Source organism: Sinocyclocheilus grahami, unplaced genomic scaffold, assembly GCF_001515645.1.
Source record: "Sinocyclocheilus grahami isolate Dianchi unplaced genomic scaffold, SAMN03320097.WGS_v1.1 scaffold107.1, whole genome shotgun sequence".
Lineage (NCBI taxonomy): Eukaryota > Metazoa > Chordata > Actinopteri > Cypriniformes > Cyprinidae > Sinocyclocheilus > Sinocyclocheilus grahami.
In genome coordinates this window covers 1,570,902-1,584,796 of record NW_015505286.1, presented here as the reverse complement: position 1 = coordinate 1,584,796, position 13,895 = coordinate 1,570,902, and the positions used below count along the sequence as shown (strand labels likewise).

The 13,895-nt window shown below is 37.3% G+C and overlaps 1 pseudogene; it reads left to right on the top strand.

Moving 5' to 3' along the window:
* The first annotated feature begins 5,431 nt into the window (after positions 1–5,431).
* LOC107588796 (prolyl 4-hydroxylase subunit alpha-3-like) lies at positions 5,432–12,789 on the top strand (annotated as a pseudogene).
* The last annotated feature ends 1,106 nt before the right edge of the window (positions 12,790–13,895 follow it).

Genomic DNA, 13,895 nt, shown 5'->3' with positions numbered 1-13,895 from the left:
TCCCCTCCCCCACCTCGGTGCCTCAGACCACATCACTGTCATGCTAATGCCTGCATACAGACCACTCGTTAAAGTCACCAAACCAGTTCTCAAACAAATACAAGTGTGGCCGGAAGGGTCGTCAGAGGCTCTTCAAGACTGTTTTAACACCACTGACTGGAATATGTTTAAGCAGGCTGCCACATACAATAACACCACAGACCTCCAGGAGTACTCAGAGACTGTCACTGCCTACATCACCAAGTGTATTGATGATGTAACAGTCTCAAAGACCATCACTGTCCGGGCCAACCAGAAGCCGTGGCTAACAGGGGAGGTCTACGGACTCCTGAAGACGCGGAACGCTGCCTTCAGAGCTGGAGATGAGGTGGGCTTGAAGACAGCTAGGGCCAACCTTTCCCGCGGCATCAGAGAGGCTAAGAGACAGTACTCCAGGAGGATAGCCCATCGTTTCAGCGACAGCAGAGACACTGTTATTACATGCAGAGGTTTTTGGTCCAATAATTAACACCTCTGTTTTTAAAGAATTTAGCAGTAGGAATATATTTACTATGTATTCCGTTAGTTTACGGACTACGCACCACGCACCTGTGACAGCACCATCTCCCTGCTGAACGAGCTGAACGTCTTCTTTGCTCGCTTTGAGGCACAAAACAGCACCACTGCACAGAAGACTCCTCCTCCTCCCGGCGACCAGGTGATGTGAGGAGATCCCTCAGCAGGAACAATGCACGCAAAGCTCCGGGTCCTGACAACATTCCTGGGTGTGTACTGAGAGTACTTCTCAGACATTTTCTTCACAGACATTTTCAACATCTCGCTAAGTCAGGCTGTTGTCCCCACTGCCCAACCTCCCCTCTTTTGCCCCACGTACCACTGAACTCTGACCCTCTGACGGACTCTCCCACTCTCCCCTCCCAAATACACACACACACTGTCACTTTAATCAGTCTGAATAAGCTCTTTTGCACTACAAATAATTTTTTTGCACTACAATCATTATATCTGCACCTTGGTGTTTACTTTACTGGTTTGCACTCTATCTGCCATATGCCTTGTGCTTTATATATTTTTTTACATTTTACCTTATTTGTATATTTGTATAGTTGTATTTTGTATTTATTCTGTATTTATGTTCTACTGTAGTGTTATCTGTATGCACCAAGGGTCTGAGAGTAACGCAATTTCAATTCTCTGTGTGTATGTGCTGTACATGTGGAAGAATTGACAAAAAAGCAGACTTGACTAGTTTTGTGAAATGGTATGTTTCGTCAGGCCGTGAAGAAATGTAGAGCTGAGTATCATCAGTATAACAGTGAAAGCTAACACCATGTTTCCTGATGATATAAGAGATTTGAGATTGCACTGATATCTGCGAATTTTAAATGATGGTACAAAACAGATCAACTAATCACACTAGCAAAAACTTCTCAATTCCACAAGGCAGGAAAAAGTAATTATAGCAGCAACATAGTTGGTATTCTTTCTTTATGTAAATAATGTATTGAAATTATTATTATTATTTATTTATTTAATTTTTTTAAAGACTGCACCAAGATGCGTTATATATTTTTCACCTACACCTTGCTTTGTGACTGGCTGTTTCTTATAACCAATATTTTCCAATATTTTCCATTCTCAATGTTACAGTGACTAGGAATATGTTACGTCAGTTGTGTCATAAGTTAGGTTTGTTGCCCTCCTTTTCTCTCTCGCTCTCTTGCTCTCTCTCTCTTTCTCTGCTTCATCCCTGCATTCGGTCCACCTGTTCACAATTGCAATCGACGCAATTGCACCTGTTCCTCTTTGTTCTCATCTCCTATGCTATTTAATGTTGCCATGTTTCTGGCCTCTTTACCAGTTTATTGTTGGACGTTTAATGTTCATGGTATCATTTCTGATTTACTGTTCAAGAAATCTATCTCTCAAGTCAAGTTAAGTCTAGTCTGTCTTGTCGAGTGTATCTCACCGGTTTCCTGTCCAGTACCCTGCTGCCAGCGTTTGTGTGTCATTCTGAATGCTGTCTGTGGAGCTGTGTCTCGGCTGGGGCTGCTCGCTCGCCATTACCAACCTGCTGCAAATTCAAGTTCGTCTGTGACTGGTGACTATCCTGTGTTTCCAAGCCATTCCCCCTAAGTTACTCCAGTTCTGCGTCCTGCATCTTCCCTTTCAGTCTATTAGGACGGCAGACTGCCTAAGTTGTTTTTTGAAACTGAATAAGCCCTGTTAACGCTTTATATATTTTTTTACATTTTACCTTATTTGTATATTTGTATAGTTGTATTTTGTATTTATTCTGTATTTATGTTCTACTGTAGTGTTATCTGTATGCACCAAGGGTCTGAGAGTAACGCAATTTCAATTCTCTGTGTGTATGTGCTGTACATGTGGAAGAATTGACAAAAAAGCAGACTTGACTAGTTTTGTGAAATGGTATGTTTCGTCAGGCCGTGAAGAAATGTAGAGCTGAGTATCATCAGTATAACAGTGAAAGCTAACACCATGTTTCCTGATGATATAAGAGATTTGAGATTGCACTGATATCTGCGAATTTTAAATGATGGTACAAAACAGATCAACTAATCACACTAGCAAAAACTTCTCAATTCCACAAGGCAGGAAAAAGTAATTATAGCAGCAACATAGTTGGTATTCTTTCTTTATGTAAATAATGTATTGAAATTATTATTATTATTTATTTATTTAATTTTTTTAAAGACTGCACCAAGATGCGTTATATATTTTTCACCTACACCTTGCTTTGTGACTGGCTGTTTCTTATAACCAATATTTTCCAATATTTTCCATTCTCAATGTTACAGTGACTAGGAATATGTTACGTCAGTTGTGTCATAAGTTAGGTTTGTTGCCCTCCTTTTCTCTCTCGCTCTCTTGCTCTCTCTCTCTTTCTCTGCTTCATCCCTGCATTCGGTCCACCTGTTCACAATTGCAATCGACGCAATTGCACCTGTTCCTCTTTGTTCTCATCTCCTATGCTATTTAATGTTGCCATGTTTCTGGCCTCTTTACCAGTTTATTGTTGGACGTTTAATGTTCATGGTATCATTTCTGATTTACTGTTCAAGAAATCTATCTCTCAAGTCAAGTTAAGTCTAGTCTGTCTTGTCGAGTGTATCTCACCGGTTTCCTGTCCAGTACCCTGCTGCCAGCGTTTGTGTGTCATTCTGAATGCTGTCTGTGGAGCTGTGTCTCGGCTGGGGCTGCTCGCTCGCCATTACCAACCTGCTGCAAATTCAAGTTCGTCTGTGACTGGTGACTATCCTGTGTTTCCAAGCCATTCCCCCTAAGTTACTCCAGTTCTGCGTCCTGCATCTTCCCTTTCAGTCTATTAGGACGGCAGACTGCCTAAGTTGTTTTTTGAAACTGAATAAGCCCTGTTAACTGCACCTTTGCGTTTGGGTCCTCTCTCCACACTCTGACAAGTTGTCACATATTTGGAAGTACTAAGCTTTGCTAGCCCACTCATCCTCACAGCCATGAGTCTGGAGCGCTAAGTGGCCATCTGTGTGCCTCTGCAACACTCTCAAATCTCCACTGTGTCCAGATCGATCCACTGCATTCTCATCATCCATGTTCTCTGCTCCTTGGAGCCCATTATGATCTTTTTCATCTTTGTTGTGTCAGTTCCACTCTATGCCTATAAGAAAAAGGCTCAATGCCAAGTTCAATTGCTTATTGTCCACACATGGCAGGATCAGCTGAGATCAGTTTTTACTCGTCTTTTACAATTCTTTGCGATGATGTTTTGCACTATTTTGTTTTATGTCAAAATCATATACTATGTTGCAAAAATAGCAAGCTCTAATAATAGTAAATCAGCTGTAAAAGGCTTAAAAACTGTGATTCTACATGGATTCCAGTTGTTGCTTCCACTCATTCAGCTTTGGTGTCTATTTGAGCAGGCCTTGTTAAATGTTGATATTTACATATACACGGAAGTCAGGTAGCCTATTTTGATTATATTGTGTTTATGCTGGTCCTGCGGTGCTTCTGTCCACTTGAATATGGATTGCGGGATGAAAGATCTTTCACTGCTTTGAAGTATTGTGCATTTTGTGCACAAGATTTGTTGATGCAGATTTCTATTAAGAAATTATTTTAAGAATAAAAAAAAAATCTTTATTTTGTGTTTGAATTTTAAATAACAAACATAAATAAATAATTAAACAATCACAAACAACCAGGAACATTATAGCAGCATCATAATCAAAGCGATTATTGGAGAACAAGCATATTTGGCTACACTTACACTTACTAATACATTTAAGTACTGAGTAATATGAATTAACTACATACACTTACTATATTGTTAGGGTTAGGATTAGGGTTTGGCTTAGGGTTACTTGCATTTAATTATGCATAATTAATTTGTATTATAAAAGTAAGTACATGTAACATGTGTAACAAGGACACCTTAAAATAAAGTGTTTGCGCATATTTACACATAGTAAATAGTAGAGTAGCAAAAGCTGTATAAAGCATAATGTGTGTGGCATGTAAATTTGTGGCATATTAAAAATGGAACTAGAACATAAACTGGATTTGTAACCTTTTTTTTGTAAATTTCAGTTATCACAGTTTGACAACTAGATGCATTTATTTTCCATATTAAACACAGGCCTAGTATTATCAGCATACAGTCTTTTTATATGAATGCAAGAAAGCACAGCTAAATGGCTCCATCTTATGACTGAAAACGGTTAGACATGTTACACTGTAGTTAAATCGTTTCTGTAATAGTCTATAAAAAAGTTAACATAGACTGCATATTATTAATGATATGGTATATAAATAGGCTATATAATAAAAACTCTAACTAAAAGAGGCAGAACTGTTAAATTAAATTAAATTGTTATCATCCTAAGTTCTCTGCTTTACTTTGTTTGAACATGATTCTGTCAACAAGTTTAAGTTTTAGCAGAGTGTATAATTGCAGTTTCAATTCTTGTGTTCCTTATAAGTTTATATTTTAGGGCAGATATATTGTGGGAGCTAAATTTCTGAGGTTTGCTTATTCAAAGTACTTCTTTAGACCACAGGCAGTCATTATAGCAGTATCAATCCTTCACTGCACAATGATTCTCTTATAAAATGTTCCAGCTGTTCCATAACTTTGGAGTAATGGAATACAGTGGCAAGAAAGCAGCAGGAATACTATTGGTTGTTCAATGGACTTCACGTTCAGTTTTTGAGGAAGATCTTTATACAGGGTTTGTAATTCACACAGTATAACTTTGGCACCTCAATGTGGAAGTTAGACCATCAAAAGCATTGATGCAGGGCCTCATTACCCAAGCTTTACAGCAGTGCTAGTACAATTTTGAAATGTTGCAAGTGTGAAATGTTGCATTTAAAAAAAATATTAACATATGTGTAGGGGGGAAAGCCTTATGGGACATGAACAAATGACATGGGTAAGTAGCAAAGATCACAGACCAGACCTAAACCCAGGGAGAATCACAATGACTCTGTTTCCATCACCAGGATATCTAACTCCACATGTTTGTGACTAAATTTTTCTGACGATCAGTTAAAAACGGGTTTCTGTTTCATTTCAGTAAGATTAATCATTTAAAAGTTCTTTATAAACGTTTCTTTGTGATGCCATGATATTTATTTGTCTATAATAATATGCTTTTTAAAGTTTCTACAACCTTTGCCCTCATCAGCCCACCAGTCCCCCCCATTTTGTATTTCTGTCGGTAATGATATGCTCTCGGTCTTTTAACAGTGATAATAACATTAGAATGTCTAATCAAATTATTGTACCCACATATTTCTAATATAAATAACACAAAATTCATGTTGTTGACACACTTTGTAGAAGAAAAAAAATGCTTTCGCAAAAAAGAAGACAGAGACAGAGAGAACTGCTAAAGGCAGTTCAACATTGCAAACATGAATACAAAGCTCCAGCAAGCCAGCAGGTAAATCATCATATAGAATATTTCGCAGTTTGTCACACTTTAATTCTTCTAATTAAATATATTTCCCATTGTAATCACTTATCTTGATACTAGTAATCTGTAACACATCATATTTTATTAAAACCATATTAACAGTAGGCCTATACAATAGTTTAAAAATAATATAAATGTTCTAAATGAGTTGTTTATTAGTAGCCTATATAATATAGATTTATGCTGTAAAATATTAAATTAAATGTCTAATACTTATAGGGAAGAGTGGGGTAAGATTAGCCATTTTTTACTAATGCGGTCCTCAAAATAAGTTACAATGATGCAGAAGTACAATGAAAGTATCTATCCTATATCATATCCTAATGAAAGTATTCCTATCATTTTAAATGATCATTATGTATCTATGACAAAGGGTTCTAAAAATATGGCTTCTTATAAAAAAAAAGAGAGTTCCCATTGCTCAGTTTGGCCCAGGTTAGGGGTAATATTGAATTGTTTGCATTTCTGAAACAATATGTTAAACAGTAAAGTTGTAGCCTTCCTAAAAACAAACTAAACAGAGAGTTTGTTGGCCATTAGGGACTACAGGTGGAAAGACATATCTGATTATAATGCGATGAAAATTATCAGAGAAGGATTTGGTGCACTTGTACACGGTCCTTATCAAATAAACTACAAAATATGTATATACGATAAACTAAACCAGTAATATCACTGTCACGGTTCTGTGTAGAATCAACTCGCACGAAGATGAAGATGAAAGTAAAAGGCTTTAATATTATCCACACAAGGTAATTCACAACAGGAAGGCATAAGAAACATGTACATGTTGACGAGAACAGACAAAGAAACACTACACTGAATACAACTTATATGGGGAGGATAATTGAAAAGACACAACTGAATATAATGACACAATCAAGGGGAGACAGAAACTAGGTCAATGGAACACGAGGGATCAAATGAAAACAAACACAATAGTTCATAACTGTGACAATCACATTAAAATTCCAGTTTATAACTCAGAGATTTAATTTAACTACAGTGCCTTATGATGGGGTAAGTTAAAATGCTGACTAAATTTACCCCAGAGCATTTGGCCTACTTTGCCCCATAGCTGCCATATGGAAAAAATAGCTACTGTTGCTTACCAGTTCAGGCTAATATTTAGCTAAATGATTTGCATGGTTTTATATGTTGCTAAATCCCCGATATTTATCATAAATATTTTTAGACCTGGATTAATTTGCTTTGATGTAACAACCATATATTATGCTAAAATTTTACTTTGACAATCCAAAAACAGTTTTTAAAGTAAATGGGTGGCTTCCATTCCCCCCATATGTTTCTCCTTTTCACAGTCTGGCAGAAATGGTGGGTGGTTCCAAAATACATGGTCACATGATAGTAAAAGTGTACAGTTGCCAAGAAACAGGGGGTGGGTCAACTTACCCCACTCTCCCCTACTTCCATTGAAGATGAGGCAGAAGCAGGCTCAGAAAGTGAGGGAGAGCCCATTCTTATCAAAACATCTACAATAAAGTCTGAAATTATTACAGAGTGTGCGGTCTTCTCTTTTAACTGTATATTTGTAACAACTGGATTATTTGTATTAACATGCACCCACCCCCCTGGTGCCCCTTTTTTGGTTTGGGCCACTGCCCCTCAAAATGTCTGTGCACGGCCCTGTTCTACACTCTTAAAAATAAATGTGCTTCGCGATGCCATAGAAGAACCTTTTTGTCTAAATGGTTCCATAAAGAACCTTTAACATCTGAAGAACCCTTCTGTTTCACAAAAGCTTCTTTGTGGTGAAAGAAGGTTCTTCAGATTATAAAAGGGTAAGAAAGAGATGGTTCTTTAAAGAACCTTTGACTGAATGGTTCTTTGTGGAACCAAAAAGGGTTCTTCTATGGCATCGCTTGAAGAACCTTTTGAAGCACCTTTATTTTTAAGAGTGTACAATATATTTGGAAAACAGGATAGTGTAGAAGCAATGAGATCAATGAACTTTCGTTTTTTCTTTAATCCTATTTTTATTCTGTATTATTATACTTGTGGTATTACTCAAACCATTACCCCCCCTCTCTCTAGTTCTTTCATATCCTGCATGAGAACTTGCGCATGAAGAGGAAAGAAAAGCTGTGGAATAACTCATTCCATTCAATTCATTAATATGTAAGACCTCTTAAAAATCTTCCTTATAATATGTCTTCATACTTTAGTCTCTTTATATTTTTATATGTAGTTAATATATCTGATAAATCGTTCACAGAAAGGCAACTCATGGATTAATTAAGAATTTACTTAGAACACAAAATACAAAGACTTGACAATATTAAAAGGTAAGAGAACGTAATTTTATCATTTATATAAATGTATTAAAGTGATGACCAATTAATTAAGCAATATAAATTGGCACACCATGATGGTCACGTTTAATTGTTACGCTGTGAGAAATATAGGCCTATACATAAAATATACAACAGTATATTTTAATAACCATGCCAAACTTCACTCAACAAAGCGAGTGACTCCTCACAAAAAATTTCATGGTAACAGTAAACACGTCACAATTGCTCAAATTATTGTTACAGTGAAACATAAAATAATATGCTTTCAGATCAGTTTCTTGTTGAATCAAATAAAGAAATACATCACTGCATAATTTCTGCATTATACATGTCATATACTGTTCAGATTTGGGCTTTTTCCCCTATTTTTTTATTTATAAACATAAAAATTAAAACGACAAAATTGTAAAAGGCATTTCTGTATCATGGCAATTTGTTAACTTGACAGCTATGCCAACACTGAAGGTGACAGCAGACAGATTTTGTTGTTATTTTGTTGTTATTGTAAAACTTTTTTAATAAATAAAAAAATACAGCCAAATATTAATAGTCTTTTATCTTTTTTAGGTTCTTCTCAAGAGTCACATCATTGCACAGTGGGATATACAATGAGCCATCAGCTACCATAGCTAATCCAATTGTTGCATTCAAACTGGTCAAAAGACTCAAGTCTGAATGGATGAATGTTGTCAATAGCAATGAAGCAGAAGAAAATATTAACGGTAGTTTGCTGACCTTCACACGCACATATGCATTTAAGAAAAGCCATGATCCACAGCTTCATAAATGTAACTGTAGCGTCATATGTTTTTTCATTGAACTTTTGGCTTTGCTGGTCTCACTTAATTCTACCCATTCACAACCCCATTTACTGTTTTCTTTAAGCCCTTAGGGAGGGCTACAGGAGGATGGAAGGCAGCTTACCCAAGCTGGAGGACCTTCAGGGTGCAGCACAGGGGCTGATGAGACTTCAGGATGTGTATCACCTACGTGTGGAGGGGCTTGTGTGAGGTCACGTTCAGCGAATCACAGATGGAAATGCTATTGACATTTACAAACCTCCTGTGTCTGATACACTATCTGGGGTTGACTGCTTCCTTGTTGGAAAGGTAGGACACACTGTATTATGTCCAGTCTACAAAGCATAGCATGGCATTAAAGCTAATCATTTCTTATTTGTCACAAGCTTAACACTAAGAGGGGTCAAGAAACACTACTGCCCATGCTCTCAGAGTTTGGAATGTGCTATGAATCACTGGGAAAACCTCTGGAAAAATGTATTCAGAATGTGTTTCCGCTTGAGCATAATATTACTTATTGATGTACATTACCTACTGTTCAGTTTTGTTTAGTAACGGTGCCTCTTTTTTGGTGAATAACATACCAAATATGTATGCATAAAGAAAAGTCCTGTTTTGTTGCCTTCTTGTAATAAGCACCATCTGTTTTCTTCACCACCATCTGAACAACTACCAAGTAAATTATGCTGTGTTGCCAACGGTTGGAAACTTCTTTTAACATTCATAAAGTAATACACTGAATAACCAGTGACTAAATGGTTTTTGACTGAACTGTTTACGAAGGATTCTGAGTCCAAGAGTCAGATATGTGGGATGTCAATTTCTTTTTCGCTTTTTTCCATTTCCATGTCATATTTGTGTTATGCTACATCTGTGAGAGCTTTATGCTTGTAGGTGGCCTATGATTTGGAAGATTACTACCATTCTGTGCAGTGGTTTGAGGAGCAGTTCGTCTCTTTCGAGGAACAGAATGGAGTCCAGAAAATGAAGGCACACTTGAAGAAGCCCTTGACCATTTAGCTTTCTCTCATTTTAAGGTATGGTACCTCTTATAAAAATAAATATGTTCACACCAGGTATTAAGATCCATCTTGGGTGATCCGATCCAGTGTAAGCAGGGTCCTAAACAGTTTGTCAAATCACGTTTGGAGGTATTCAGAAATGTACCATACTGATGTGTTCCAATTAACAATGAAAAACTGCCTAGTTGGATGGATGACAGGATTATTTTAGTAAACTAATACTAAAACCATTGTAACGGGGCTGACGAGACGTGAGATGTGTGGACCCATCTGCAGGCTTTATTAAAGAGACGTAGTACACAGGCAGGGTCAAAACAATGGCAAACAGGTATATGGCAGGCAAAACACAAGAATAGTCCTAGGGCTAGCGTAGGTCACCGATCAGCAGACAGAATCAAAAGGGGCGAGACGAGAGGGAGAAATCCAAGGAAACAGGCAAAGATCAGAAACCGCAAAAACAGGCAAGGCAAAACAAGGAAAACACGGAGACTCGGAAAGGGGTACAGGCTAAACAATACTCAGCAGAGAAATGTGGTTAGAGTGGGTGTTATATAGTGAATGAGGTAATTAGAAACAGCTGTGTGCAATGAGTGCAATCAGGGCAGTGTGCAAATTGTGCAAAGAATGATGGGAAATGTAGTCCGGGGTGCTATGCAACAGTTTGTGTAGTGCGAGAGTCAATGAAATGGAAAGGGTGACCTCTGGTGGTGAATAAACAGAAGTCCATGGACTGAATTCGTGACACTATTCTTGTCATGAGCATCAAGGTGTGGGGGCGCTGCGGTGCAAGTTCCACTCATGTTTAGTACATGTTAACTCAAAGATTCATAGAAAAAATATAAACGTTGGACTCTGTGGTCGATTCTGTGTTAAGGTAAGATATGCTATTCGCAATTATGTGTTGTGGCTGGGTTGTTATAGATCTGCGTGACTCTCGATGTCTTAGGCCTAATTAAACGGAGGAATTATGGTATTCTTCTGTAGCCTGACGACGAGTAACTTTAACCATTGTTCATGTGAACTCAGAAGCCCTATTCGCTCGGGATTAGTATTACCTGGTGACCTCCAGTGATTTCTAATAATTGCGGAGGTTGTCTGTGATCTTAATCCCATGCGAATCGGCCATGTGTGTAATTTGTAAAGTATAAATTCCCCCGCAAAAGACCTACCATATTTCGCCGAACACCGAGGTCCTATGATAATATTAGTCCTGTGCAAATTGGCATTTCTGTGATTTGGCCATCATTTGGAGGGTCGTATATAATTTTTCGAGGTTTTTGTTTCCTGTGCGCTTTTTTAACCATCTTCCGCGAAGAATGGAGCTGTGAAGCGAGCACCGCCGCTTCGGAAGGTTCTGCAGCACGCGCCGCCACCTCTGGAGAAACTGCAGCAGGCACCATCGCTTCGGGGAACACAGCAGCGAACACCACCACCTCAGGAGAGACTGTAGCTTCAGCCACCGACCTGACCTGATAGTGGGTGCTGCCGCCTCTGGGAGTTCTGTGGAGGTGTATGCAGCCCAAACGCAACAAAAGGCGATCCCCATCAGGGGAAACACTTCAGACAGGGGAATTAGTTCATGAACAGAAGGGTTAGAGTGAGTGGGTTTGGGGATACCAGCGGTGCGTGCAGACACCAGCGGTGCATCCCTCACACTGGATACCAGACTGGGATACCGAAGGACTGACTGAAAGGGTGACCTCTGGTGGTGAATAAACAGAAGTCCATGGACTGAATTCGTGACAACCATAAAAAGTTAATTAAAATAAATTAAATGAATGTTAACTGAAATTAAATAAAATATAAAAAACATTTTATATCTATTTTATAACTATTTTATAACCATTTTAATCTAGTTACCAAAGCAACATTTCTCTTTTTCATTTAGTTCAACTTTATGTACTAAACTATATAGACAGATAATAATAATAATAATAATAATAATAATAATAATGACAAAAAGACACAACAAAATTACTAAAACTATTTTAAAGAGATTACTTTGACTAAAATGAAAATGAAAATGGAATTTAAAAAAAATCTAACTCAAAATCTGAGCTCACAGGAGATGCATTTTACAAGCAGATGTAAACAGCAATGTGTCTTGGCTGACTACTTGTGATTGGATCACTAATGGATTTTAATATTAGGTATAAACAGGGCCTAAGATTCTAATTTTTATGGATGAATTTTGCAATCTAGTGAAGAATTTACACTTGTAAATTATTTTCAATGTTTTTTAGACTGGAAACATATCTTACGCCCTCAGTCTCTCCCAGGAACTATTGCTTCATGGTAAACCTCTCCAGTCTACTATCAGCCGACAGCAATATGTGAGACAGTGAGAAAAAAAATATTTGGCCAAACAGATCCATTTATTTTTAATGAATAAATAAAGATGAATTTAAATATAATCTATATGTAAAGTTTTCTATCATATTCCATCACAGTGCAATTTCAATCTTGTATTCTAGAACCTATGAACAGTAGGGTACATTTCAATGTGGAGAAGTATGAGAAGCTCCTTGATGAAAGTCCGCCTGTTACTAACCAAAGCTTGGATTTGAAAAGGCCCGACTCCACCTATCTGAGAACCAGGAATGTCTATGAGAAGCTGTGTCAAACAAAAGGTTCTCAGGTATCATTCCACACTATGCTCCGCAGCTTGTGATTCAAACAATGTGGTGTTCACTGTTCAACAGAGGCTATATCTTGCTATTCAATACCATATGTTGTTGGAAGTATTATAAGCTACACAAATATTAAATATTAGCACATATGTTAGCAAAAGAAAAGTATTCAGACATTGCCACTCAGAAGTAATTTCAAGGATCATTGCAATTGCAACATTCCACTAAACTTCCCCTAAATAACTTCATATGATTCCTACCATAAAAAGAGAAAGTACAAAAAGCAGCAAAAGTCAAAAGTTATGGCAAATGAGTGAGTCATTGAGATTCAACAGATTCGTTCAAACGGCTGATTCATTCAGAAACAAAGCATTTGACTGTCTTAAAGAGTGAATCACTGAATAATTTCTTCAACCGATTCGTTCAAAAAGCTGATTCATTCAATAAGTAAGCACTGTCCTTTGCTCAGAGATGCAAAACATTGCTGTGATCTTTGTTTGGAACTATATTCGTTAGCAAAATTAGCAAAAACAAGCAATATTATGTCTAAAATGTAAGTCACATTGCTTTACTGAACTTGTATAAAATGATTATTAAATATGTTCATGCTGATATCTGCAGAAAAACGGTACTCTTTGTGTGATATAGATTAAGTTAACTATATTAAATTATATAAATATAAAAAGCATACAGAAGCATTTTTGCCGTCTACAATTTAGAATGCCTGGAATTTTGTGTTTTAATAGATAAATCTACATGCGTGCACTCTGTGTGTGATTTGGTGATATACTTGATAATGTCCGATCGCACATCATTACAACAACACTTACCATATTATTGACTCTAAGAGTGAAATGTGTCTTGAGGGGAAAATTAATCATCCGCGGTTGTGTGCGCACTTGTTTGCAAAGAGCATGAGTCTAACTTGCAAGCGCCAGACCACTGATTCGTCAAACCTGCTTTCCTGCAATCCGTGTTCTTCTGACTTCTGAGACTATTTTGTGGTAAGTAACGAATATGCTTCAGGGAAATGTATCGGAGTAAAAGTATAAATTATATAAATATAAAAAGCATACAGAAGCATTTTTGCCGTCTACAATTTAGAATGCCTGGAATTTTGTGTTTTAATAGATAAATCTACATGCGT